The sequence below is a fragment of the Nicotiana sylvestris genome, chromosome 12 (genome assembly GCF_000393655.2).
Source record: "Nicotiana sylvestris chromosome 12, ASM39365v2, whole genome shotgun sequence".
Taxonomy (NCBI): Eukaryota; Viridiplantae; Streptophyta; class Magnoliopsida; order Solanales; family Solanaceae; genus Nicotiana; species Nicotiana sylvestris.
Window position 1 is genome coordinate 10,140,644 of NC_091068.1, and position 27,424 is coordinate 10,168,067.

General features: G+C 40.4%; 1 long non-coding RNA gene across 3 annotated transcripts; it reads right to left on the reverse strand.

The window, feature by feature from the left end:
• On the reverse strand, nt 1–26,312 carry LOC138884382 (uncharacterized). Of its 3 annotated transcripts, XR_011404577.1 has the most exons (3): nt 26,008–26,312; nt 10,681–10,751; nt 9,554–9,794 (listed from the first exon to the last, which is right to left on the reverse strand). It is a non-coding gene; the product is annotated as an uncharacterized lncRNA (long non-coding RNA). The 3 variants fall into 3 exon arrangements; XR_011404578.1 differs by lacking the exons at nt 9,554–9,794; nt 10,681–10,751 and adding an exon at nt 1–533; XR_011404579.1 differs by lacking the exon at nt 10,681–10,751 and having other exon boundaries at nt 26,035–26,312.
• Between the last annotated feature and the right edge of the window lie 1,112 nt (nt 26,313–27,424).

Sequence of the window (27,424 nt, forward strand, 5' to 3'; positions counted from 1 at the left end):
TTTTCAACCTTAAATTTTCAACAATATGAATAGAAATCAAACATTTAGAGCAAACTTTCTTACATGATGAACAGAGAATAAATGCGTTGTTACTCAGACATGAAGAACAATACCAACTCCTAGGATATTGACAAGTCAATACTAATCTTGTCTATGAGTTGCAAAACCAGTTGAAAACAAAACTAACAGTGGTTAAGTATGTTGCACTAGATTCGTACAATATGGGCCAAATTAGTACGAAAAGACAATTGAAGCATGTGGAGAGGATCTTGGAAAGTTTAGGAACTCCTGTTCCATATTAACATAATCCCTAGACACATCACTCCCTCTGTATCTAGCAGCAATGATGAACTTTTCTAGCACGATTGTATGATTGAGCAAATATTTTACTAATGGTTGTAAGACCTATTTTCACTTAGTGGTCCATAAAACTTGATCTTGATGGTCTTCATATGTAGCAATGAGGAGATAAAATTATGCGCCTCAAACCTTATACTTTGTTCATCCTCATTTGTGTACTTCAACAGATGATACTGCAAAAAAGAATCCACATTCTTTAAATGGAAGGGTTAAAGAAAGCCAAGGGTTTAATTGTGGATAAAATGAAAGGGTTACGAAAAACACATCAAGTGCTAATCAAAACTTACAAAGTGGTACACGCAAACAACAAAAAGTATTTAAGAGCTTCATTGAAGCTGATGGTTTGTCTCCTCGATCGCAGGAAGGTGAATACAATCCCCTTATTAAATATCTTTTTCCTACAACTACAAAAATGTTAACTGTAGAACTGGTTTTACTCATAGAATCAATCTTGATAGTGACAACATGAAATTTCTGTGAAAGCAACTCATGCTGAACTATTTTCTTAAGGAAAATAAATGAAAGAACAAAAAAGTTCCTTAATGTCTTACACAAAACTCAAAAAATAAGTCCGCTGATGCAAGCAAAGAGAAACCATCAACATCAAGACTAAAAAGCAGATTCTAAAATCCTTGCACATCAGCATTGGAAAGAAATTTCTAGAATATAAACTACGCAGTTTTCGATCAAGCAATACTATAAATTGGTGCAAACCTGATTTAGGATAGGTAAAAATAGACACTGATGGCATTTCACACAAGAACAATGGGGACTAGGTGGTGTAGTAAGGAACTCTTCTAGTGATGGTGATATTATTATGGCAGGTGCACCCACCAGGCCATGGAACAAACAATATGATTGAAGCATTTTCATATTTCTAAGGGTTTAAATGGTTTCTTGAACATTGTATTAGAGACATTTGGAGGAAGCCGACTCTTTACTTATTGTGAATGTTGTCAAGCGAGGTTCATAAACTTCCTGGCACTACAATCTTATGAAAGAGTTGATCCATTAGTCGAGGTGATACAATGTTATAGAGAAGCCAATGGTGTGGCTGATTCTATAGCTGGATAGTCACCTTAGACGCAGAGAATTTTTTTACAACTTTGACTCACTACCTAGAGAAGCTAGAGGGTATTTTAAGGTTGACAAGTGGAAGGTCCCTTCCTTAAGAATTTGAAAGAAAGCCCAAAGCTTACCTCCATTAATGCAAAAAGACAAACTTCCCGGTTAGAACTTCTTTGAGCTCACATGTTACTTGACAATACTCCCTCACTTTTCTCTTTTTCGGTTCGTATGGAAACAATGCACAGGGAGCAAGTCTACCAAAGTTATAAGCTATTGCATAGCTCATCAAGTGCTTAGGCTAGTTATGTTTCACATTGAAAATATGACCCCACCCATACAGAAACACTCTTTTTTGCTTACACATTATAGGCTTATCTCCTACTCTTTTGTCAGAGATTGAACCTTCAAAATATTCACGTTACTTGAGGGTTGAAACATTTTGAATCTTACCTATTTTTTGTAGAGGCAATGCAGTCAAATCCCCTCTTTGTAACCTTTTAGCATTATCTATAAAATATACCACTAAGGTGGGTTTTTAATAAGTATTATGATTTCTTTCCTAGTGTAATGTAAGATCAGAAATATGTTGATATATATCGTCTTCTTCTTCCATTAATAGTTGTTTGATGTTAATACCATGGTGTTAGAAAAATAAATGTATAAAGGAAGCTTAAGAAAAATAAAGGTATAAAGGAAGCTTACTCATCCTTTCTAATTGTACCAGTTAATGACCAATGTCTCAAGTTGCAATGAACTCTATAGAAAGCTACAAACTCCAGGTAAGTCCAACTGTTCTAAGGCTACATCAAGTTTTAAGAATTTTCGGCTTGATGGCGTAGACTTCCACCCTTTCAACTCCAGTATGTACATGCACTTATAAATGTCACAACCCCGGTTCGCCTTCCGTGAACCATCGTGACGGAATCTAGTCTCTACGACTAGGTAATCCTAAAATGCGGAAGATAAACCAATTTGCGGAAGAAAATAATTTAAAACAGAAATAGAGTGATATAACAACGTTTAATAGTGCCGCTCAGCATACACAATATAAATCCTCAAAACTAATACATTTTTCCCAAAACCCGAAAACCCATGAATCCACAAGCCTTGGAATGTCTACCAGTGTCTAACTCCAAAATATCTAACAAGGAAACGGAAATACAGAAGAGCTAACACAATAGAGAGAGTAGAAAGGAACTCCTCGATCTGCGGATGCGGCAAATATAACTCGAAGTCTCTAGAACAGTCGCTTCGCCTCAAGGGTGATAGGACTGAGTCAAGGTACCTGGATCTGCACATGTAAAACATGCGCAGAGAGGGCATGAGTACACCACAACGGTATTTAGTAAGTGCCAAGCCTAACCTCGGTCGGGTAGTGACGAGGAAGGTCAAGGCCCTATTGAGGTAGTCCCAAATATACATATCCAATGGATCTCCCGGGATCCCATCCCGTAGTCCAACTCATAGTGTGCGGGGATCTACCGAAATCCCATTCCGTAGTCCCAAATGTAAATACCCAGTAAATGTAAATACCCAGTACTGGGGGAATCTACCGGGTGCATTCCCATAGTTCCATAAAACTTTGCAGGGGGTCTACCAGAATCCCACATTCGTAGTCCCAAAATAAATAGACAAGGGGGAGCTACCGGAACCCGAAATCCGTAGTCCCAATGTAAATACACAGCAGCAACAGGAAAATATTCAGAAATGACAAATTTTATATTAAGGTATACAAGTAATTCTAGCTAAGCATGTTGCACAGAATTCATGTAAGGCAGTTTGATCAAGTAAAGCAATTAAGTCACTTAGACATGCTTTCCTAAGCTAACAACAGGCCTAATAGTGCATGTAATGAAAACAGGAAAGAAAACATATTAGTAATTACTTAATGAAAACCGGATTTCCAATAATTAGCACAAGTACGCACTCGTCACTTCACGTACAAGGCATTTCAATTACCAAATATACCAAATCCTAAAGGGAAGGTCCCCCCCCCCCACAAGGTTAGGCAAGCCACTTACCTCGAACCGGCTCAATAATCAATCTGAAACCACGCTCTTGCCATGAGTACTCGACTCCAAGTGACCCAAATCTATTCAATTCAATTGCATAAAATAAATAACATTTCAAGTAACTGATTCTACTTAGAAATTTTAAGCTAATACGCGAAATTAGGTAAAATAACCAAAATGCCCCTCGGGCCCACGTCTCGAAATTGGGTAAAATTTATATTTCCAGAATCCTCATACTCTCACAAGTTCATGCATACCAAAATTATCCAAATCTAAGGTCAAATTCCCAATCAAAAGTCGAATTTTTGGTCTAAGAACTTTCTTCCAACTATTTCCCAATTTTCAACTCCAAACCGAAATTAAATGATGAAACTAACTACAGATTGATGGAATATAACTAGAAAGGGTTAAAGAATTGTTACCCAATGATCTTCTCTTCAATTTTCTCTCAAAATCCCCTCTCCGACCTTCAAATTGAATTTCCAACTTTTGAAACTAAACCCTCGAAATTTTATATTTGTCCAGCTATTATCGCATCTGCGGTTCCGCTTTTGCGGACCAATGGTCGCACCTGCGACCCTTCACTTAACGCCAGTTTCCGCTTCTGCGGTGGACCATCCGCACTTGCGGTCTCGCAGGTGCGATTCCCTTCTCGCACCTATGGCTCCTGCTGGACCTCTCCAATTTCATTTCTGCACCTGCGGGACCCAAACCGCAGGTGCAGTTATGACAGAAAACCAGCTGAAGCTGCAATTTCACAACTCTAAAATTCTTCCGTCAACCATCCAAAATCATCCCGAGGCCCCCGGGACCTCAACCAAAGGCACAAACAAGTCTAATAACACTGTCCAAACTCATACCAATCCTTAAAACACCTAAAACAACATCAGAACAACGAATCAACCACAGATTCAAGCCTAAGAACTCCAAAACTCTAAAAATACACTTTCGATCAAAAAGTCTATCAAACCTCGTCCGAATGACCTGAAATTTTGCACACACATCACATTCAACACCACAGAGCTATTCCAACTTTCGGAATTCCATTCTGACCCTCGGATCAAAATCTCACTATCGAACCGAAAACTTCAAAGTTCGACCATTTCGGCATTTCAAGCCTAAATTAGCTACGGACCTCTAAAACACAATCCGAACACGCCCTTAAGCCCGAAATCACCCAACAGAGCTAACGGAACCATCGGATTTCCATTCCGAGGCCGTCTTTACACTGTTCCAACTACGATCAACTTTCCAACACTTAAGCTCTCATTTAGGGACTAAGTGTCCCAAAACTCTCCGAAACTCGAAACCGAACATCTCGGCAAGTCAAAATAGTAGAAATAAACACAGAAAAAGCAGTTAATAGGGGATTGGGGCATAAATTCTTAAGACGACCGGCCGGGTCATCACATACTCCTACACTTAAACATTCGTTCATCCTCGAATGAGCATAAAGACATACCTGAAGTAGTGAAAAGATGGGGGTAACGACTGCGCATATCCTGCTTGGTCTCCCAGGTCGCCTCCTCGACCGGCTAACCCCGCCACTGAACCTTCACTGATGCAATATTCTTTGACCTCAGCTTTCTAACCTGCCTGTCCAATATTGACACTGGCTCCTCAATAGTGCGCTCGAACTGTCCATCTATCCGAGGGTGAAATGTTGTACTCAACTCCACCCGTGTACCCAACTCATGCTGAACGACTCTCCAGAATTGTGATGTGAACTGAGTACCTCTATCTGAAATAATGGAAACTGGAATACCATGCAGATGAACAACTTCCCGGATATAAATCTTCGCCAACTGCTCCGAGGAATAAGTAGTACACGCAGAAATAAAGTGAGCGGACTTGGTCAAGTGATCCAAAATCACCCAAATAGCATCGAACTTCCTCAAAGTTCATGGGAGCCCAACTACAAAGTCCATGGTGATCCGCTCCCACTTCCACTCCGGAATCTCTATCTGTTGAAGCAACCTACCCGGTCTCTGGTGCTCATACTTCACCTGCTGACAGTTGAAGCATCGAGCTACAAATCCAACTATATTCTTCTTCATCCGCCTCCACCAGTAGTCCTGCCTCAAATCCTGATACATTTTCGCGACACTGGATGAATGGAATACCGCGAGCTATGGGCCTCCTCTAGAATCAACTTCCGAAGCCCATCAACATTGGGTACACAAATCCGAACCCACAACCTCAATACACCGTCATCACTAGTGGTCACATCTCTGGCATCACCATGCTGAACCTTGTCCTTGAGGACTAGCAAATGAGGGTAATCATACTGACGCTCCCTGATACGATCAAATAAGGAAGACCGAGAAACCACGAAAGCTAGAACCCGACTGGGATCTGAAAGATCCAATCTCACAAACTGGCTGGCTAAGGCCTGAACATACATCGCCATAGGCCTCTTCGATGCTGGTAAATAAGCCAAACTCCCCAAACTCTCTGCCCGGCTACCCAAAGCATCGGCCACCATATTGGCCTTGCCCGGGTGATACAAAATAGTGATATCATAGTCCTTCAGCAACTCTAACCACTTTCTTTGGTGCAAATTTAGATCCTTTTGCTTGAACAGGTGATGCAAGCTCTGATGGTCAATATAAATCTCACAGGGAACCCCGTATAAGTAATGGCGCCAGATCTTCAGGGCGTGAACAATAGCAGCTAACTCAAGGTTATGGACAGGGTAATTTTTCTCATGTATCTTCAACTGTCTGGACGCGTAGGCAATCACCCTACCGTCCTACATCAACACCGCTCCGAGGCCAATCCTCGAGGCATAACAATAAACCGTATTAGACCCCGAACCTGTAGGCAGAATCAAAATTGGGGTTGTAGTCAAAGCTGTCTTGAGCTTCTGAAAGCTCGCCTCACACTCTTCTATCCACTGGAACAGAGCACCCTTCTGGGTCAGTCTGGCCATAGGGGCTGCAATCGATGAAAACCCCTCAACAAAATGGCCATAGTAACCCTCCAAGCCAAGGAAACTACGGATCTCTGTAGCTGAGGATGGTCTGGGCCAACTCTGCACGACCTCTACTTTCTTCGGATCCACCTGAATACCCTCACTCAATACCACGTGGCCTAGAAATGCCACAGAATCCAACCAAAACTCACATTTTGAGAACTTAGCATATAACTTCTTCTCTCTTAGAGTCTGAAGCACAGTCCTCAGGTGATGCTCATGATCTTCCCGACTTCGGGAGTACACCAGAATATCATCAATAAAGATAATGACGAATGAGTCAAGATACGGCTAGAACACACTGTGCATCAAATGCATAAAGGTTGTTGGGGCATTGGTCAACCCAAATGACATAACAAGGAACTCGTAATGACCATACCAAGTCTTGAAAGCAGTCTTCGGGATATCTGGCTTCCAAATCTTCAACTGATGGTAACCTGAGCGCAAGTCAATCTTAGAAAACACCCGTGCACCCTGAAGCTGGTCAAACCGATCATCAATACGAGGCAAATGATAACGGTTCTTAACTGTAACTTTGTTCAACTGGCGATAATCAATACATATACGCATAGAACCATCATTTTTCTTCACAAACAAGACAAGAGCACCATAATGTGATACACTGGGCCGAATAAAACCCTTATCAAGCAATTCTTGTAACTGATCCTTCAACTCCTTCAACTCAGGAGGAGCCATACGATACAGAGGGATAGAAATGGGTTGAGTACCTAGAAACAGATCAATGCCAAAATCTCTCTATTGGGCTACATGCCTGGAAGATCAGTTGGAAACACATCGGGAAAATCCCGTACTACTGGAACTGAATCAACTGAAAGGGTATCAATACTGACATCTCTCACATAAGCTAAATATGCGTCCACCCCTTCTCAACCATACGCTGAGCTTTAAGAAAAGAAATAACTCTACTGGGAGTGTGATCTAAAGTACCCCTCCACTCAACACGCGGTACACCTAGCATAGCCAGCGTCACGGTTTTGGCATTACAATCAAGGATAACATAGTGGGGCAACAACCAGTCCATGCCCAAGATAATATCAAAATCTACCATGCTGAGCAACAATAAATCAACTCTGGTTCAAAACCACTAAGAGCAACCAAACACGACCGATAAATGTGGTCCACAATAAGAGAATCTCCCACAAGAGTAGAAACATAAATAGGGAACTCAAAGAATCCTAAGATACACCCAGATGCGGAGCAAAATTAGAAGAGACATAAGAATAAGTTGAGCATGGATCGAATAGAACCGATGCATCTCTGTGACAAACCAGTATAACACTTGTGATGATAGAATCGGAGGCAACAACCTCGGTACGGGGAGGAAGGGCATAGTATCTAGCCTGGCCTCCCCCTCTAGGGCAACCTATACCTCCCCGACCTCCACCTCTAGCTGACTGAGCAGGTGGGGTAGCAACTGGAGCTGTAACCATGGCCTGAGAACTCTGCGGGGCATGCTTTGGCTTAGAAGTCTGCGGAGGTGCACCCCTCCCAAGTCTAGGGCAATCCCTCACCATATGGAATATGTCACCATACTCAAAACAAGATCTGTGAGGACTTGGTGATTGTGACTGGATCGGGCTAGGTCTGCTGTACTGACCTCTGAAAGCACCCCGCACAGGAGGTGTGCTAGAAATTGGAGGTGCATAATAAGGCTTCTAAGGTCTAGGAGGAGCTGGAATACCACTGGTTGCTGGAAGAGCTGAATGAACAAGGCAACTCATATAACCCCTACCATGACAACCTGCTGCTGGGGCACGGGCACCAGAGAAATGGCCCGACTCTCGAGACCTCTTGGCCTCCCTCTCCTCTCTCTCCCTAGCATGCATACCCTCAATCCTCCTAGCAATAATCACCACCTACTGATAAGAAATGTCTATCTTTAACTCACGAGCCAGTCTAGACCTGATGTTGGGAATAAGCTCCTCAATAAACCAGCGAACTCTCTCGCGAACAGTAGAAACCAAGACTTGGGGTGTAACGGACAGCATACTCTGAGACAGTCATAGCACCCTGGTGCAAATGCTCAAACTCTGCACGTCGTGTGTCCCTGAGGCTTTGAGGGACATACTCTCTCAGGAACAGATCTGAAAACTGAGTCCAAGTCAGTGAAGCAGCCTCATCCGGACTATCTAACTTATAGGTGTGCCACCACTCATAGGCGGCTCCTCGAAAATGGAAAGTAGTGAAGGAAACCCCGCTCGATCCTGATATACCCATGGTACGGAGAATGCGGTAGCATTCATCTAGAAATCCCAGAGCATCATCCGATGCTAGACTGCTGAAAGCAGGAGGCTTGTACTTCTTGAACCTCTCAAGCCTCAGCTGCTCATCCTCGAAAGTCGATGCCCTATCCTCGGGCTGATCTCGGACTGCAGGCTGTACAGGAATAATCTGAGGGACCTGTTCAACATGCACTCGCTGCTCAGGAGTACGGGAGGCGGGAGTCTGTGCTCTTCCCCCGGCCTGAGACGTAGCTGCAGCAAGGGAAAGCAACCCTACCTAAGCCAAAGTGGTGTACATGCTCATGAACTGTGCCAGAGTCTCCTGAAGAGCTAGAGTAGTAGTAGCAGTAGGCGTATCAGGTGCCTGGACTCCGGCTGGAACTGCTGGTGGTACCTCGGCGGAAGCTCGCGCAGGTGCTCTAGCTGTACCACGTGTGCGTCCTTGGCCTCTACCCCGGCCCCGGCCTCTGACGACTGTAGTAGGGGTGCGGGTGCCTGATCATCTCAGGTAGCGTGTGTCCTCACCATCTATGGGATAATAGAAGACAGAAGCTTAGAATTGTGATGTCAAAATAGTGCACGATAAGTTAGTGAAATGAAGTGGAATTTTCCTAACAGTTACATAGCCTCTCGTAGATAAGTACAGACGTCTCCGTACCGATCAGCGAAACTCTAACAAATCGGCATGCGATTCATAACTCCTATGAACCTAGAGCTCTGATACCAACTTGTCACGACCCCTGTTCGCCCTCCGTGAACCATCGTGATGGCACCTAGTCTCTACGACTAGGTAATCTTAAAATGTGGAAGATAAACTTATTTGCGGAAGAAAACAATTTAAAATAGAAATAGAGTGATATAACATCGTTTAATAGTGCCGCTCGGCATACACAATATAAATCCTCAAAACTAACATTTTTTCCAAAACCCGAAAACCCATGAATCCACAAGCCTTGGAATGTCTACCAGTGTCTAAGTCCAAAATATCTAACAAGGAAAAGGAGATACAGAAGGGCTAATACAATAGGGAGAGTAGAAAGGGACTCCTCGGTCCGCGAACGCGACAGATATATCTTGAAGTCTCTGGAATAGTCGCCTCGCCTCAAGGGTGATAGGACTGAGTAAAGGTACCTGGATCTGCACATGAAAAACATGCGCAGAGATGGCATGAGTATAACACAGCGGTACTCAGTAAGTGCCAAGCCTAACCTCGATCGGGTAGTGACAAGGAAGGTCAGGGCCCTACTAAGGTTAAATAAAATATAAAGTTCAACAGTGTAGAACGAAACAATATAAATAAGTACAGCAATAAAAGTAACACTAGATAAAAAGGGCAACAACAACTATTACATAGACAAGGTAAACACAGAAAGAAATACGGTTCAACACCAAAATAACAATCGGGGATCTCCCAGGATACCGTCCAGTAGTCCCAAATATACATATCCAATGGATCCCCCAGGATCCCGTCCTGTAGTCCAACTCATAGTGCGCAGGGATCTACCGGAATCCCGTTCCCTAGTCGCAAATGTAAATTCCCAGTAATGGGGGAATTTACCGGGTGCATTCCCGTAGTTCCATAAAACTGTGCAGGGGGATCTGCCGGAATCCCACATCCTTAGTCCCAAAATAAATAGACAAGGGGAAGTTACCGGAATCCCACATCCGTAGTCCCAATGTAAATACACAACAACAACGGGAAAATATTCAGAAATGACAAATTTCATATTAAGGCAAACAAGTAATTCTAGCCTAGCATGCTGCACAGAATTCAAGTAAGGCAGTTTAAGCAAGTAAAGCAATTAAGTCACTTAGACATGCTTTCTTACGCTAACAACAGACTTAATAGTGCAAGTAATGAAAACAGGAAAGGAAACATACTAGTAATTACTTAATAAAAATCGGATTTCCAACAATTAGCACAAGTACGCACTCGTCACCTCATGTACAAGGTATTTCAATTACCAAATATACCAAATCCTAAGGGGAAGGTCCCCCATACAAGGTTAGGCAAGCCATTTACCTCGAACCGGCTCAACAATCAATCTGAAACCACGCTTTTGCCACGAGTACTTGACTCCAAATGGCCCAAATCTATTCAATTCAATTGCATAATGTAAATAACACTTCAAGTAACTGATTCTACAAAGAAATTCTAATCTAATACGCGAAATTAGGTAAAATGAACAAAACGCCCCTCGGGCCCACGTCTCGGAATCGGGTAAAATTTATATTTCAAGAATCCTCATACTCTTACGAGATCAAGCATACCATAATTATCCAAATCTAAGGTCAAATTCCAAATCAAAAGTCGAATTTTTGGTCTAAGAACTTTCTTCCAACTTTTCCCCAATTTTCATCTCCAATCCAAAATTAAATGATGAAACTAACTACAGATTAATGGAATATAACTAGAAAGTGTTAAAGAATTGTTACCCAATGATCTCCTCTTCTATTTCCTCTCAAAATCGCCCTCTCCCGAGCTCCAAATCGAATTTTCAACTTTTGAAACTAAACCCTCGAAATTTCATATTTCTGCCCAGCTATTATCGCATCTGCGGTCAAGGGACCACATCTGAAGTCCTGCTTTTGCGGACCAATGGTCACACCTGCGACCTTTCACTTAAGGCCAGTTTTCGCTTCTGCGGCAGACCATCCACACCTACGGTCTCGCAGGTGCGATTCCCTTCTCGCACCTGCGGCTCCTGCTGAACCTCTCCTATTCTGCTTCTACGACCACAGAGCCGCTTCTGCGGCACTGCACCTATGGGACCCAAACCGCATGTGCGGTTATGATAGAAAATCGACTGAAGTTGCAACTTCACAACTCCAAAATTCTTCCGTCAACCATCCGAAATCATCCCGAGGCCCTCGGGACCTCAACCAAAGGCACAAACAAGTCTAATAACACTGTCCAAACTCATACCAATCCTTAAAACACCTAAAATAAAATCAAAACAATGAATCAACCATGGATTCAAGCCTAAGAACTCCAAAATTCTAGAAATACGCTTTCGATAAAAAAGTCTATCAAACTTCGTCCGAATGACCTAAAATTTTGTACACACATCACATTCAACACTACGGAGCTACTTTAACTTCGGGAATTCCATTCCAACCCTTGGATCAAAATCTCACTATCGAACCGGAAACTTCAAAATTCGACCCTTTCGGCATTTCAAGCCTAAATGAGCTACAGACCTCCAAAGCACAATCTGAACATGCCCCTAAGCCCGAAATCACCCAACGGAGCTGACAGAACCATCATCTTTCCATTCCGAGGCCATCTTCATACTATTCCGACTACGGTCAACTTTTCAACACTTAAGCTCTCATTTAGGGATTTAGTGTCTCAAAACTCTCTAAAACTCGAAACCGAACATCCCGGCAAGTCAAATAGCAGAAATAAATACAGAAAAAGCAGTTAATAGGGGATCGGGGCATAAATTCTTAAGACGACCTGTCGGGTCATCACAATAAACCAAATAGATAAACCAGAATATGTCAACATAAAGAAAATGCTACATACTTAATAAATGACATAAAAATTGTTGAATAATTCGTAAAAATAGTTTGGATTATAAGTGTTGATACCCAATTTTTCCTATATTTTATATGTATAAATACCTTCAAAATAGTATATATATACATATATAAGCATGCACACGGTTGTTATAATTTTTTCCTAATTTTAAAGATTTTAAATTGATTTATTTCCTTCCCTTTCACTCATAAAATCCCCAATAATTATCCCTCAAATTATTTTTGGGGTGATTTAGTCATTTAAATTCTATATTTATGCCAAAATATGGTTAAAATATTTTTTGTGCATTTTTATAATTGTATTTTGTATTTTTAAAGCTAAATTGCATATAATTGCAATATTAGCCTTATTAATGTATAATTATATTTATATGCGTAAAATTGATCTTCTATATTTTTAAAATGTTAAATATTTATTTTAAATCATTTTAGTACACAAAATTATTTTCCAAAAATTATTTATTAGTTATTATAAATTATATAGAGATAAATTGGCTATTTAAAACATAGTTAGATTTACATTTCAATTTTAGCCCAATTCCTAATCAGACTACCCGATCTAGGTCTTAATTACCCCTACCCGACCAAAAAACCTATTAAATCCTGGCAAAGACCCCTAACCCTGAGTCATTTTCAAAATCCCTTGCCTCTATATTCTCTCATTTCCTCTCCTCTCTCAGTAATTCAACCTAACCCTAGCCCCATTAACTGCTAACCTCCCTTCTCCGATCTTCTTCGGTGATCTTCCATCAACCCCTAAGCCTCCAACGGCTCATCTAATGTCATGCTTGCCTTCTCTAAGGTCTTCAAGGGCCTAGGGCCATGCCGACTTGCACCTAGGGTTCATCACTGGTTTGTTCTTGGCTACTCCGGTGTGATTTCGAGCAAAATCACATTGTATTTGTCACGATCCTTGGGATTTTAGGCATGTTCTTTCATCACTGTTAAGTGCCGAACATTGAAGGATAAAATCCAGACGTTGATTGACAACAAGGTCATACAAGCAAAGGAAGCCGAACCTAATGTCTGCAACAATCCCCTCCCTGATCACGGAGGTGATGGTGTACATGTGATAGAGACAAATGAAGAATGGGTCCCTGATGGGTCAATCGGGCTTATTCGAGAAGGTGATGACTTTAAGGTTGCAACCACACTTACTCCTATTGTGGTGCAGACTTAGGCACCAATTGATGTTGAGGTAATAGACACCAATTGATGTTGAGGTAACTGTATCAGTTCCATTCGAGGTGGAAGTGGATCCGCCCGCAGCCACCTCCGCTCCATTTGAAGTAGAAGTGGTCACATCTTTTACTATTACAGTATCAACCACACCCCTATTCAACTCAAAAGCAATACCTTGGGATTATGTTGCCGAGGCTCGGCGAAAAAGGAAGACTAAGATAGAGGAATCTGACGCCGCACAAAGAATGACTAGAACCGGAAAAGTCTATACACCTGAACACCTAGAAGGTTCAATTAAGGAGGCCACTACTAGACAACCTATCATTGAGATCAGTCCAGATGACTTGTGGAGGAAAGTATAGGCAAAGGAATATTCTGTTATTGACCATCTGAACAAGTCCCTGTTCAGATATCTATCCTGTCACTATTACAGAATTCAGAGGCACACAAGAACGCTTTGATGAAAGTACTGAGCGAGGCTTATGTACCCAATAACATCACTGGTGGAGAAATGGCTAACATAGTTGGGCAAGTGCTTGAGAGCCATTAGATTATCTTCCACGAAGATGAGCTACCGCCCGAGTTGAATCACAATCGACATTGCATATCACAGTGCAATTTGAAGACAAGTTCATTGCCAGGGTCCTGGTTGATGGAGGTTTGAGCCTAAATATTTGTCCATTGGACACACTAAAAAGGTTGGACAAAGGTTTCCATGAGATATGGGTAGGAAGCATGAATGTGAAGGCTTTCGATGGGTCCTAAAGGGCCACGATCGGGGAAATCAACATTTGCTTGCAGATGGGGCCGACTTGGTTCGACGTTGAATTCCAAGTGCTTGACATACCAGCCTCATATAATCTTGTGTTGGGCTGACCATGGATCCATGCCTTCCACACTACATCAAGCCGTGAAATTCGAATGGAACCGTCAGGAGGTGATCATCCACGGAGATGGGAGTAACCCCATTTACATTAGTCAAACCATCTCGGCCATTGAACATAGAAGAAGTCTAGGAGGGGAAACCTATCATCACATTGAACGGGTCAACGCCGTCGAGAAATATAAGTGGTAGAGTAACAAAATAGAAAGCATACTAGCATGGTCTGGATATGAACCCGGAAAAGGCTTGGAAAGAACCTCCAAGGCATCACCAAACCAATACAACTGAAAAATCAGGGTACCACCTTTGGTCTCGGATACCAATATACATGGAAAGAGTACAATGATTGGTAGCCTCCATGGCGTGGACCATATCACCCTCTTGAGCAGCCATGCCACGTTTGGAACAAGCTTTTCACCAAACTGATACAATATGGGGGACTGCAGAGGAAGAATCACTAGCTGGGTTGAAGAATTTATTCTTGGAAGATGAGGACATGGACTGTGGCGCCATAATTGAGGAGGAGGGGGAAGAAGGCCTCACTATTCAGACTGTAGTGAAGGGAACTGTTCTCAGAAACTGGACCGCCACACTATCCCGAGCCCGCTGAGTCCCTGGGTAGCTTGGCAGAATTTACTTTTATAGCCGTTCTAGGCATTTAAGATTTCCTGTAGTTTTGTTTTAAGCTTTACCTATTTCAAAATAAATGCTCGATTCATCGAGCCGTGCTTTGTCTGAATAATTTTTTCAAAGTTTTAATCAAATGCATTTTGCTCTTTATTATTCACTACTATCTTTACGCTTTTTCTTTCCACAGTGTTATTATTACTTTCCTGATGAATCAGTGACTGTGACATGTAATGAGGCAACGCAACATGAGAATAGTGACTCAGAGGAAGAAGATGAGATACCCGAGGAAATTGTCAGGGAGGTTGAAAATTTTGAGAATAAGCTAAGTCCAACCTGGACGAAACAAAAGTAGTAAATTTAGGACACGCCGAGACCGTCAAAGAGACTCACATTAGCATTCACTTGTCACCAACAGAGAAGGAAGAGTACATTCATTTCCTAAAAGAATATGAGGACATTTTCGCATGGTCATATGATGACATGACTGGTTTGAACACGTCCATAGTGGCTCACAAGTTGCCTACTAATTCCATGTGTCCGCTAGTAAAATAGAAACTCAGAAAGTTCAAACCAGACATGAGCCTAAAAATCAAGGAGGAAATTACCAAACAGATCAAAGCCAAAGTTCTCAGGGTGGTTGAATATCCAACCTGGTTAGCTAACATTGTGCCAGTTCCGAAGAAGGACGAGAAGGTCAGAGTATGTGTTGACTATCAGGATTTAAACAGAGCAAGTCCCAAGGACGACTTCCCACTGCTGAATATACATATCTTGATCGATAACTGCGCCAAGCATGAGCTTCAATCCTTTGTAGATTGCTTCGCGGGTTATCACCGGATTTGGATGGACGAAGAAGATGCAGAGAAGACAACTTTTATTACACCATGGGGTATATGTTGTTACAAGATGATGCCATTCGGTCTGAAGAATGCTGGGACCACTTAAATGAGAGCCATGACAACCATTTTCCATGATATGATACACAAGGAAATAGAGGTGTATGTGGGCGATGTCATTATCAAATCCAAGAGGGCCGCAGATCATATAGCAGACTTGAGGAAGTTCTTCGACAGGCTGAGGAGGTACAATTTGAAATTGAACTACGCAAAGTGTGCATTCGGGGTTCCCGCAGGAAAGTTACTAGGATTTGTCATCAGTCATCGAGGGATCGAACTGGATCCGTCTAAAGTCAAAGCTATTTAGGAGTTACCATCACCTAAGAGCAAAAAGGACGTAATGAGCTTCCTAGGATGGCTCAATTATATCAGTTGCTTCATAGCACAGTCCACAGTCATATGTGAACCCATCTTCAAGATGTTAAGAAAGGATGCCGAAACAAGCTGGACCGAGGATTGCCAGAATGCTTTTGACAAGATCAAGGAGTACTTGTCCACATCACCAGTTCTGGTCCCGCCGGAACCAGGACGACCTTTGCTACTTTATCTATCGGTATTGGATGGGGCCTTCGGATGTGTTTTGGGACAACATGACGAGATAGGAAGAAAGGAGCAGGCCATATACTACTTGAGTAAGAAGTTCACACCTTACGAAGCATGGTATTCTCTGCTTGAATGCACTTGCTGTGCTTTGAGCTGGACAACCCAGAAATTGAGGCATTACTTCTGTGCCTACACTACACACCTCATATCCAGGATGGATCCCCTGAAGTACATATTTCAGAAACCCATGCCTACTGGGAAGTTGGCTAAATGGCAAATACTGCTAAGCGAGTTCTATATCATCTATGTAACTCAAAAGGCGGTCAACGGACAAGCATTAGTAGATCACCTTACTAAAAATCCAGTGGGAGGAGAGTACGAACCCTTAAAAATGTATTTTCCTGATGAAGAAGTATCATTCGTAGGAGAAGACATTACCGAAGCATATGACAGTTGAAGGATGTTCTTTGACGGAGCCACAAATTTCAAAGGAGTGGGCATTGGAGCAGTTTTGGTATCAGAAACGGGTCAATACTATCTGGTATCTTCTAAACTCAAATTTTCTTGCACCAACAACATGGCAGAATATGAAGCTTGCATACTAGGGCTCAACATGGCAGTCGACATGAACGTTCAGGAGTTACTGGTGATCGGTAATTCAGATTTGCTTGTGCACCAGGTACAAGGAGAGTGGGCCACCAAGAATTCCAAGATATTACCATATCTGCACCATGTGCAGGAATTGAGAAAAAGGTTCACAAAGATAGAACTCCGACATATGCACAGAATTCAGAATGAGTTTGCCGACGCATTGGCCACTTTGTCATCCATGATACAACATCCAAATAACAACTACATTGATCCCATTCCGGTGAGGATCCATAATCATCCGACATATTGTGCTCATGTCGAGGAAGAAGCAGATGGAAAGCCTTGATTCCATGACATCAAAGAATACTTATCCAAAGGAGAATACCCGGAGCATGCAAATCACACTTAGAAGTGCGCGCTCCGGATATTGTCAAATCACTTCTTCCGCAACGGAGGAAACTTGTACAAAAGAATTCCTGATTTGGGTTTACTAATATGTGTTGATGCAAAAGAAGCTTCTAAGCTACTTGAGGATTACATGCCGGGACCTGTGGCCCGCACATGAATGGTTTCGTCTTGGCAAAGAAGATCTCAGATCTAGTTGTTTTTGGATGACCATGGAGACAGATTACATCCAGTATGTCCACAATTGCTTTCAATGTCAAGTGCATGCCGACATGATAAAAGTGCCGCCAAATGAGCTCAATGCAACAAGCTCACCTTGGCCATTCGCCTCCTGGGAATGGATGTTATTGGTCCAATCGAGCCCACTACTTCAAACGGACACATGTTTATTTTGGTAACCATTGATTACTTCCCAAAATGGGTAGAGACTGTATCTTACAAAGCTCTGACCAAGAAAGTCATTGCAGACTTTGTCAAGGATCGAATTATTTGCTGATTCGGTGTTCCCGAATCCATTGTCATTGATAATGCCGCCAATCTCAACAGTGATCTTTTGAAAGCTATGTGTGAAACTTTCAAAATCAAGCACAAGAATTCTACAGCCTACAGACCTCAGATGAATGAAGCCGTAGAAGACGCCAACAAAAATATTAAAAAGATACTAAGAAAAATGGTAGAAAACCACAAACAGTGGCATGAGAAGTTACCCTTCGCTTTGTTGGGATACCTCACCACGGTTCGCACATCAACCGGGGCAACTCCCTACATGTTGGTTTATGGTACCGAAGCTATCATCCTAGCCGACGTGGAGATTCCTTCTTTAAAAGTCATACAGGAAGCTGAACTCGGCGATGCAGAGTGGATAAGGAGTCGCTATGAACAATTGTCCCTTATAGATGGAAAGAAGATGAACGCAGTGTGTCACGACCAACTTTATCAGAACCAAATGTCTAGAGCTTTCAACAAAAGGGTCAAATCAAGGCAATTTGCACTGGGTCAGTTGGTGCTGAAGAAGATCTTCTCACATCAAGATGAAGCCAAAAGGAAATTCTCTCCCAACTGGCAAGGTTCGTACATGGTTCACAGTGTGCTAACAGGAGAAGCACTCATACTTGCAGAAATAGATGGGAAAATCTAGCCAAAACCAATCAATTCAAACGCAATCAATAGATACTATGCTTAGATATCTTACGCTTCTTCATTTTATGTAATTGAACTACGCTTGACCTGATTCCCATTTTAGAGGGGATACGTAGCCAACCTTATGGGTTAGATCATATCATAATAAAATTTCCATTTTCCCCAAGATCAGAAATTGGGGCAGAATTTTGAGGAGGGTCCTCAAAATTCCGGAGCAGTCCGGTTAATGCCAACATGTACCAGAAGGTCAATAATCAGCTAAGAAACTGGGGCGAAATTTTGAGAAGGATTCTCAAAATTCCGGAGAAGGTTCAGCAAGATCCATTATCCGCAAACGGTCAAGATCATCTACAAAATTAGGGCAGAATTTTGAGGAGGACCTTCAAAATACCAATATGAGAGAGCTGCAATACCTTCGAGATGTGTTACAGCCACTAGTTCATCAAAAATTATTTGATATATCAATATGTTTCCAAAACAACTCTATTTTTTTTATCAATAATTGCATATTTTCGAAATTCTATTTCCATAATGGTCAGGTGTCACCCAGGGGAACTCAAAAGGCTTTCAGAATGGAGCAAAGTAAAACCAGCCGACAGGAGCACGAACTAACCTTTCCCCCCACAAAACTTACAATTTTTCTTTGAACGCAGGCACATTCGATGTAACAATAGCATTCGCATAACATGTATACACAAAGATAATTCACTATCAATCAGGTCATCAGACACCGAATATATTTCCAACTAAGACATATACTACTCTTATTTGCTACTTGCTCTCTGCACGAGGCTAATCCTTGCCTCAATACTTGCATGAGTCTAATCCCTGACTCCACAACTGCATGAGGCTAATCCTTGCCTCTCCAATTGCATGAGTCTAATCCTTGACTCCATGAGGCTAATCCTTGCCTCCCCATTTGCATGAGTTTAATCCTTGACTCCATGAGGCTAATCCTTGTCTCCCCATTTGCATGAGGCTAATCCTTGTCTCTCCATTTGCATGAGTCTAATCCTTGACTCCATGAGGCTAATCCTTTCCTCCCCATTTGCATGAGTCTAATCCTTGACTCCATGAGGATAATCCTTGCCTCCCATTTGCATGAGGCTAATCTTTGCCTCTCCATTTGCATGAGTTTAATCCTTGACTCCATGAGGCTAATCCTTGCCTCTCCATTTGCATGAGTCTAATCCTTGCCTCCCCATTTGCATGAGTCTAATCCTTGACTCCACGAGGCTAATCCTTGCCTCTCTATTTGCGTGAGTCTAATCCTTTACTCCATGAGGCTAATCCTTGCCTCCCCATTTGCACGAGTCTAAGCCCTGACTCCATACTGGCATGAGGCTAACCCTGCCTCCCTACTTGCATGAGGCTAATACTTGCCTCCCAATTTGCATGAGGCGAATCCTTGCTTCCATACCTACATGAGGCTAATCCTTGCCTCCCCACTTGCATGGGACTAAGCCATGTCCCTCTTTGCACAAATATTGTTCTATTTCTAATACTATCTATTTGCTTTTCAATCGGGCTAAGCTCTACCCTCCATTTCACAAGACTAAGCCTTGTCTTATTAACACCATATTATTGCATATCATGGGCTGAAATATCGCCAACCTATCCAAAGGTGTCATAGTCTAAAGGCATCATCCTCATAGCCGGAAAACACCATGTCATGGCCCAAGACATCATCTTTAACGTCTAAAGACAACCTTCATGGTCCAAAGGGAATTTGCATCATGTTTAATTTTTCGCAAATACACGTTTGTAGCATCCTTTATCTGCAGGTAACCAGTAAGCAACCTCTATCCTAGAAGGAGCAATATCACTCCAGTTCCCTCCAACCGTCCTGAGCTTTAACTTCTCACTGTAGTCGCTTCCGTATCGCGTGTCCTTTCTTGCAGTAATTTCATCGGCATACTCCGCAGATGAATCCAGAACTACACATGGACTGATTCCTGTAAAACCAAGAATATGTAGGAAACTCGAAGACCGGAGTCAGGCCTTTGTCCTTCCAAACATCCCGCCCGGTCAAAATTGACCATCATTTCTTTACCCGAAAACTCTTTCATCATTCCCGTGTAAAGAGGGGCAGCCGTTGATACCCATTTTTCATATATTTTTATATGCATAAATACCTTCAAAATAGCATATATATACATATATAAGCATGCACAAGGTTGTTATAATTTTTTCATAATTTTAAAGATTTTAAATTGATTTATTTCCTCCCCTTTCACTCATAAAATTCCCAATAATTATCCCTCAAATTATTGTTGGGGTGATTTAGTCATTTAAATTCTATATTTATGCCAAAATATATTTAAAATATTTTTTGTGCATTTTTATAATTGCATTTCGTATTTTTAAAGCTAAATTGCATATAATTACAATATTAGCCTTATTAATGTATAATTACATTTATATGCGTAAAATTGATCTTCTAGATTTTTACAATATTAAATATTTATTTTAAATCATTTTAGTACACAAAATTATTTTTCCAAAATTATTTATTATTTATTATAAATTATATAGGAATAAATTGGCTATTTAAAACATCGCCAGATTTGCATTTCAATTTTAGCCCAATTTTAACCCAACCCCAGTCCAATTCCTAATCAGATTACCCGACCCAGGCCCTAATTACCCCTACCTGACCCAAAAACCTATTAAATCCTGGCAAAGACCCCTAACCCTAAGTCATGTTCAAAATCCACTACCTCAATATTCTCTCATCTCCTCTCCTCTCTCAGTAACTCAACCTAACCCTAGCCCATTTAGCCTCTGACCTCCCTTCTCCGGTCTTCTTAGGTGATCTCCCATCAACCCCTAAGCCTCTAATGGCTCCTCTAATGCCATGTTTGCCTTCTCTAAGGTCTTCAAGGGCCTAGGGTCATTCCAACTTGCACCTAGGGTTCATCACTGGTCTATTCTTGGCTACTCCGGTGTGATTCGAGCAAAATCATGCTGTATTTGTCATGATCCTTGGGATTTTAGACAGGTTCTTTCATCTCTATATGGATTTCTTCGGAAACTCTAATTTCTTCGTGTATCTCTTAGATCTATACAGATCTAGGACGATTCGAGTTGGTTTCTTTAGTATTTTACACTGCTCTTGGAACTCTTATACAAGAATCATTGATTTCAAAGTGTTTTCACTTTCTTCTAAAATTAGGGTTTCGGAACTTCTTTTAAAAACTTTGTTTAAACTGATTCTTTATGTCTAAACTTCTATTTCCTGCATATTTCGACTGATTCTATGATTTTTATTACCTTTTTAACTCACCTATGTTGAAAGCCCTAATTTTCTAGATTTCTTCATTTGGTTCTATGTATTAGCATGACTGCTCATTTCTTGTTTAAGTTTCTGTGACTATCTTGCCTCTAATAGGTTCTTACTAAGTTTTTAGCCTAACTTATATCACCTTTGTGTGTTTGTGTTTATCTTGACTGGTCAAGACTTGCCTCTTTGTTTGCTGTGTCTGGTTACTCCTGTCTTACTCTTTTTATATGCTAAAACTCTCTCTTTGATTGACTCTGAACTCCTTGTTTCTTGGCTTGATTTGAAAACTTCCCTTTAGACTTTTGATTCTCCTGTTTTAACTTGTTTATTTGCATATTCATGGGAACCCATGTTACTTTCCTTAAATAAGTAATTTCAAGTCCTTGATTCACTGATTTACTATATGCTGATTTTCGATTATTTCTATATTCTACAACTTTATTTTGTTTTCTTACCTTATTTGGTTAATCGAGTATTTTATTAATTCTTCACTAGTTGTTTCCTTAATTGAACTCTAATGTACTTATCCCTAATTGTCTATTTTATACCTTATGCTCTACTTGATTTATTTCCTTAATCATTTCTGACTATTATCGTTGGTCAATTACCCCTTAATTAAAGGAGTACTTGCATTAATTTGATTCTGATTAGTATTTGGTTCCATAATTACTATGCTACTATGATTCTTGCCTTATTTCTATCTAATTTCAAACTACTATATATACACACTCTCTCATTAACACAAGCACACGAACATTTGATTCAAAACTCTCTCTCACACAAAAAAACTCTCTTTTGCTCTCTTTTCTCTGGTTACTTGCTATTTTTCAAAGTCAGTCGGCTGCAAGCCAAGGCTGATTACTCTACTCTCTTGCTCCTCACTTTGTATTTACTACCTTCTTTACTGGTATGTTTTGACTTCAATACAAGTTCTAAAAATAATATGGTCCTTTTATTACTTCAATTCATCTTGTTTCTAGTCTGCTTTTACTTATGGTTTTGCTGTGAAACATGTAGTTGATATGTTTACATTATTAGCATGTTATGTACTCCCCTTCCTTAGTATCAGTATGAACATATTACCCTCTCTATGTCTGATCAGTTGATTCTGAGCATGTCTGTACCAATTCCAAACACCTCTGCCTGTTACGTGTTTACCATCATGTACTCTATGTATCCCTAATTCCTATCACCCATGTGTGTAGGTTTGTTCCTTCTGTTTGGTTCTGTGCTCTTTAAGTATTGCTGAGTTGGTTTTGGTCTCCCTGTTTGATTTGTTATTGTCTAATCATGTAATTCTCTCTTTTCAAAGTTGGTTTACTGCATGACTCCCTCTTTTATACCACAAAGCTATTTCAAGCAAACCTTTTTTTAATACTGTTTTACCACTAAAACCTTTCAAACTGTGTCAACCACTCTCACTATACTCCTAAGTCAATAGGTTCTGCCCCTCCAGTATGTGTACTGCCTTGGGATCATCTTGAGAACCCTCTTCATACTGAGGCTGGCCTTTCCACACTGCACTTACTTAATTTGGTTACCAAGTCTAAATATAAGCGTTGCCCGAGATTCTTGAGATGCTTAAGGAACTTTGATGCACCTAGACAATGAAATTGTCTATGAAATTTGGGCATTTGAGGCTTTGGAAATCTGGGCATATGTATAGGCTCCCTATAGAATAACTTCTTATTTTCTTATCTACTTATGTAATTCATTCATATGGTCTGTAATAACTTGTAAACAAATATTGGGGTAACTAGTGAAAAAGGGCGGGTAATTACATGTTTGTGGGGTAATACAGGTAGAAACAATGCCTATAGGACTTTACATTTTGATATGATTACCTTACCAAGTAAAAATCATGCCTATAGGACTTTATCTTTTACTGTGTTAGAAATCATGCCTATAGGTCTCAAGTGGTTCCATAATAGAAATCATGTTTATAAGTCTTAAAATCAACTTCACAAGTAGATTCCATGCCTATAAGATATAATCGAATCCAACTTCTGTTATAACAAGTGTTTACACGTGCTTTTCATTTGTCATAATGCCTGCAAGTTTCTAAAATCAGTATTAAATAACTAAATATCATGCCTATAGGGAACAATACCAAAACTTCTGCCTATAGATCTAAACTAGTTTAGTTTAAACAAATCAATCCGGTTAACGATTAGTTCACTTCGAAACTGGTTTAATTAATGGTCTATTTTTCCTAAAGCAAGTTCTTTCAAAATCTGCCTTAATCTATCATTAGACAACATGCCTATAGGTATTCAAGAGTCTGTTTTAAAAAACCTGCCTTGTTTTACTATATAAAATGTAGTTATCAGTATTCCGCGTATAGGCAAGCCTATAGGGCATTTTCAAACTCTTGCAATTCTGAAACTATTTCAGTCACTTGATATTGTTCTGACTTAACATGCTTAATAAATCAGTAGGCAAACTGATAGGGCCATTACTTCTGAGTTTATAAAATGAACTGCCTGTCTTCTATGTCTTGATATTCACTTAGACATCATGCCCTAGGATACTGTTTAACAAAAGGCCCTTATTTGTGCTTGAGTCGTGCTACTTATGTGTATTGTTTGAGGAGGTAAACTTGAGCCTTTAATTGCTCCCTTTTATCTTATGTGCTAAGGTCCTAATTGTTCTTGCATGTCGCCTTAGTATTTCCACCTTCAAAACCTTAGGTCTGTCGAGAACCACCTATAGGTAGAGGTCCTAAATCCCTCCAGGACCATTAAGAAGAGACGGGTAACAGCACGCAATAGAGATCGCTGACCAATACTCGCTTTAATGACCACTAAGGGGGTGAGAAGCGTAGATATGGGATATGATGACTACACGCTAATGTCACGTGTAGCCCCTCATTGAGAAGTGTTTACCAGACATTATGTGGGGTGATCCTATAGGCTAACCAACCTAGGACTCCCCCCCCCCTCCCTTTTCCAAAATTCCATTTGTTTAAACTTTGTTTTATGCAACTTGTTCAAAACCTTTGCCTTCTTATTTGAAGTTATACAACGTCCAACGTGCTTTACTTGTAAATTATTTGATTCAACTATTTATTTGTTAATGAACTAATTCGTGAATATAAGTTCGGTCGGGGCCCACAGTTGTGGACCAAGAGGGGTGCCTAACACCTTCCCCTCAAGGTCATTTCGAGCCCTTACCCTAATCTCTCGTAATGCAAACCAATCCAAGAGTTAATCACTTTAGGTGCCCTAACGCACCATAACACATTAGGTGGAGACTCTTCAAATACTCAATTTTCAAAGGGAAATGATTTATTACCCATGAATATCGAAACCCGGACTTCTCTCTCCGTGGAGGGAAAAAAGGGGGCCGACAATAAGACTGCATTTTGGCACATCAAACTGTTCAAGTTTAGTTTAGAGATCCAAAGATGGACTTTTAAACACTTTGAAAAGCCCCTTCACATGACTTAAGGAGTATGATCAATGTAAATCAATCCAAATTTTACATGTCCCTCAGTCCATTGCAAACTCTTTATTCTCAGCGTTCATCATCCAAAAGATCTGCCACTGTCCAACTAGATTGGCCGTAAGAATATAATTATCTAGTATTTAACAACTAAGTTATCAGATTCCTAAATACTGGCACTATTAATGTTACTAAATTTATGAATTTAATAACAAATAAAAAATCTCAAATCAGGAAAAGAATCTGAAATTGGATAGTGAAGAGTATGAGTAAACCTCGATGCACCAGGGACCTAATTCAAGATTCTCGACACGAGCAACGCTGTGAAGAAGTTTCTTCAAACAGCTATATGCCTTCTCCTCCGATATGACTCCTTATCCTAAATCGATCTTTAAATCTAGGACTGTAGTGACAAGTGAATCCACATTGCTCTGCTGCAAGTGTATCTCGCCGCACACCCCCAGAAGTTGCAAATTTTGAACATTTGGGGCTAATATTTTGAGCCAAGGGACACTTTCCTCATTTTCGCAGTTTTTTATGATCAATTTTCTCAGCTTCAAATTGTTGATTTCCAAAGGATGAATGCCCTCAAAGAGAAAGTAGACTACTCTAGTTCACACTAACAGTGTTCAATGTGCAGTATTTTAAAACCAATTTCTTCAAAGAGGTATTCTTATATACAATTTGAGGCAATTGATATCCTAAGCAATATTCAAGTTTAAATTCTTCAATATTAGCAATTTTAGTCGCAAAATGTACCCAAAAATCAACATCTTTAGCAAAAAAATAAAAGCCGAAATTGAAAATGACCTCGAGTTTTCGGATTTCTGGCAATACCTCCAATAATGAAGCTCCCTATGGGTAGAAGCCATGAAACTAGTAGCCTTCTTTTCGTCATGCCCAGGGAGGACAAACTAGAGTGATACTGGAACTGGTTTCCACAGAAACTGCCATTGTTTAGATAATACACTCGTTCTCACAACTGCTTTACTTTTCAGCAACATAGAGAGGATGTGAATTAGAATTTCGTCGGCCAAATTACTCAGTCGGTCTCGATCTCCTCTCTTAGAATCAGCCATGGAAATGGAGAAGAACAGAGAAGCAGAAAAGCAATTTGGGAAATTTCATTGTTACATTAGCAATAGTGACGTACAGTTTGTTATATACAACTCACTGACTAACTAACTTAACAACAAAACTTTCTAGAATAATAATAAGGGACTCTAACTTCTGTTATTTACAAACTGACCCCTAAGACTTAACAACTAACTAGTACGCTACACTTCAATATCCTCTTTCTTGAGCTGAAGGTCTATTAAAAATAATCTCTTTACTCGCTCTAGGTAGGGTAAGGTTTGTGTACAACATATCCTCTCCAAACCTCATTTATAAAATTTTACGGGGTCGTTATTATTATTGTTGTTATTGTTGCATGAGTTCGCTCTACATTTCGAGTGAGGGTTGTTGTTTGAATTTTGAAGAGTAAAGGATGTGTACAGCAGTAACTGAGTCAAAAAATAAAAACAAGAAATCTGTTGTATACAATTAAAATATTTATTTTATAATATATACCTACTTTATAAAAACTTTTGACCTTGTATACTATTGTATTTTATCAAATTAGGATAAAGAATAAAATATAATAATTTGATAATAAGGAAGGGTAAAATGAGAGAAAAAGGCAAGGTAACAACGCCACCATACCAAATTTGTTGTTATATAAAGTGACTTTTCATCGTTACGTAACGACGGATTTAACAATACGATACAATATATTTAAATAGCAAGCAAAACAAACATTGTATTTAAAGTAACAATACAATATAATACAATAGGTAACAACCATCCTCACAAGGTGTAAATATTTGGTTTGAATACTGTATTCCAAATTAGAATATTGTAATATTGTGATGACCTTCTTGTTTTAAAACAAAATTCTGTGTTCTGAGGCCTTAAAAACCTCTTTTAGCATCACCTCGATTTGCGTGCACAGTCCGGGCGCGTAGCCAGAAAGCCTAGATGTGAAAATCTGTGAAAACTGATAAATTTTGAATGTAAAATGATAAATTCTGAATGTAAAATGAGCTAATTTGACTTCGGTAAATATTATGGGTAAACGGATCTAAACCCATGATTTGACGGTCCCGGAGGGTCCGCAGGAAAATATGGGACTTGGGCGTATGCCCGGAATCAAATTCCGAGGTCCCAAGCCCGAGAAATAAATTTT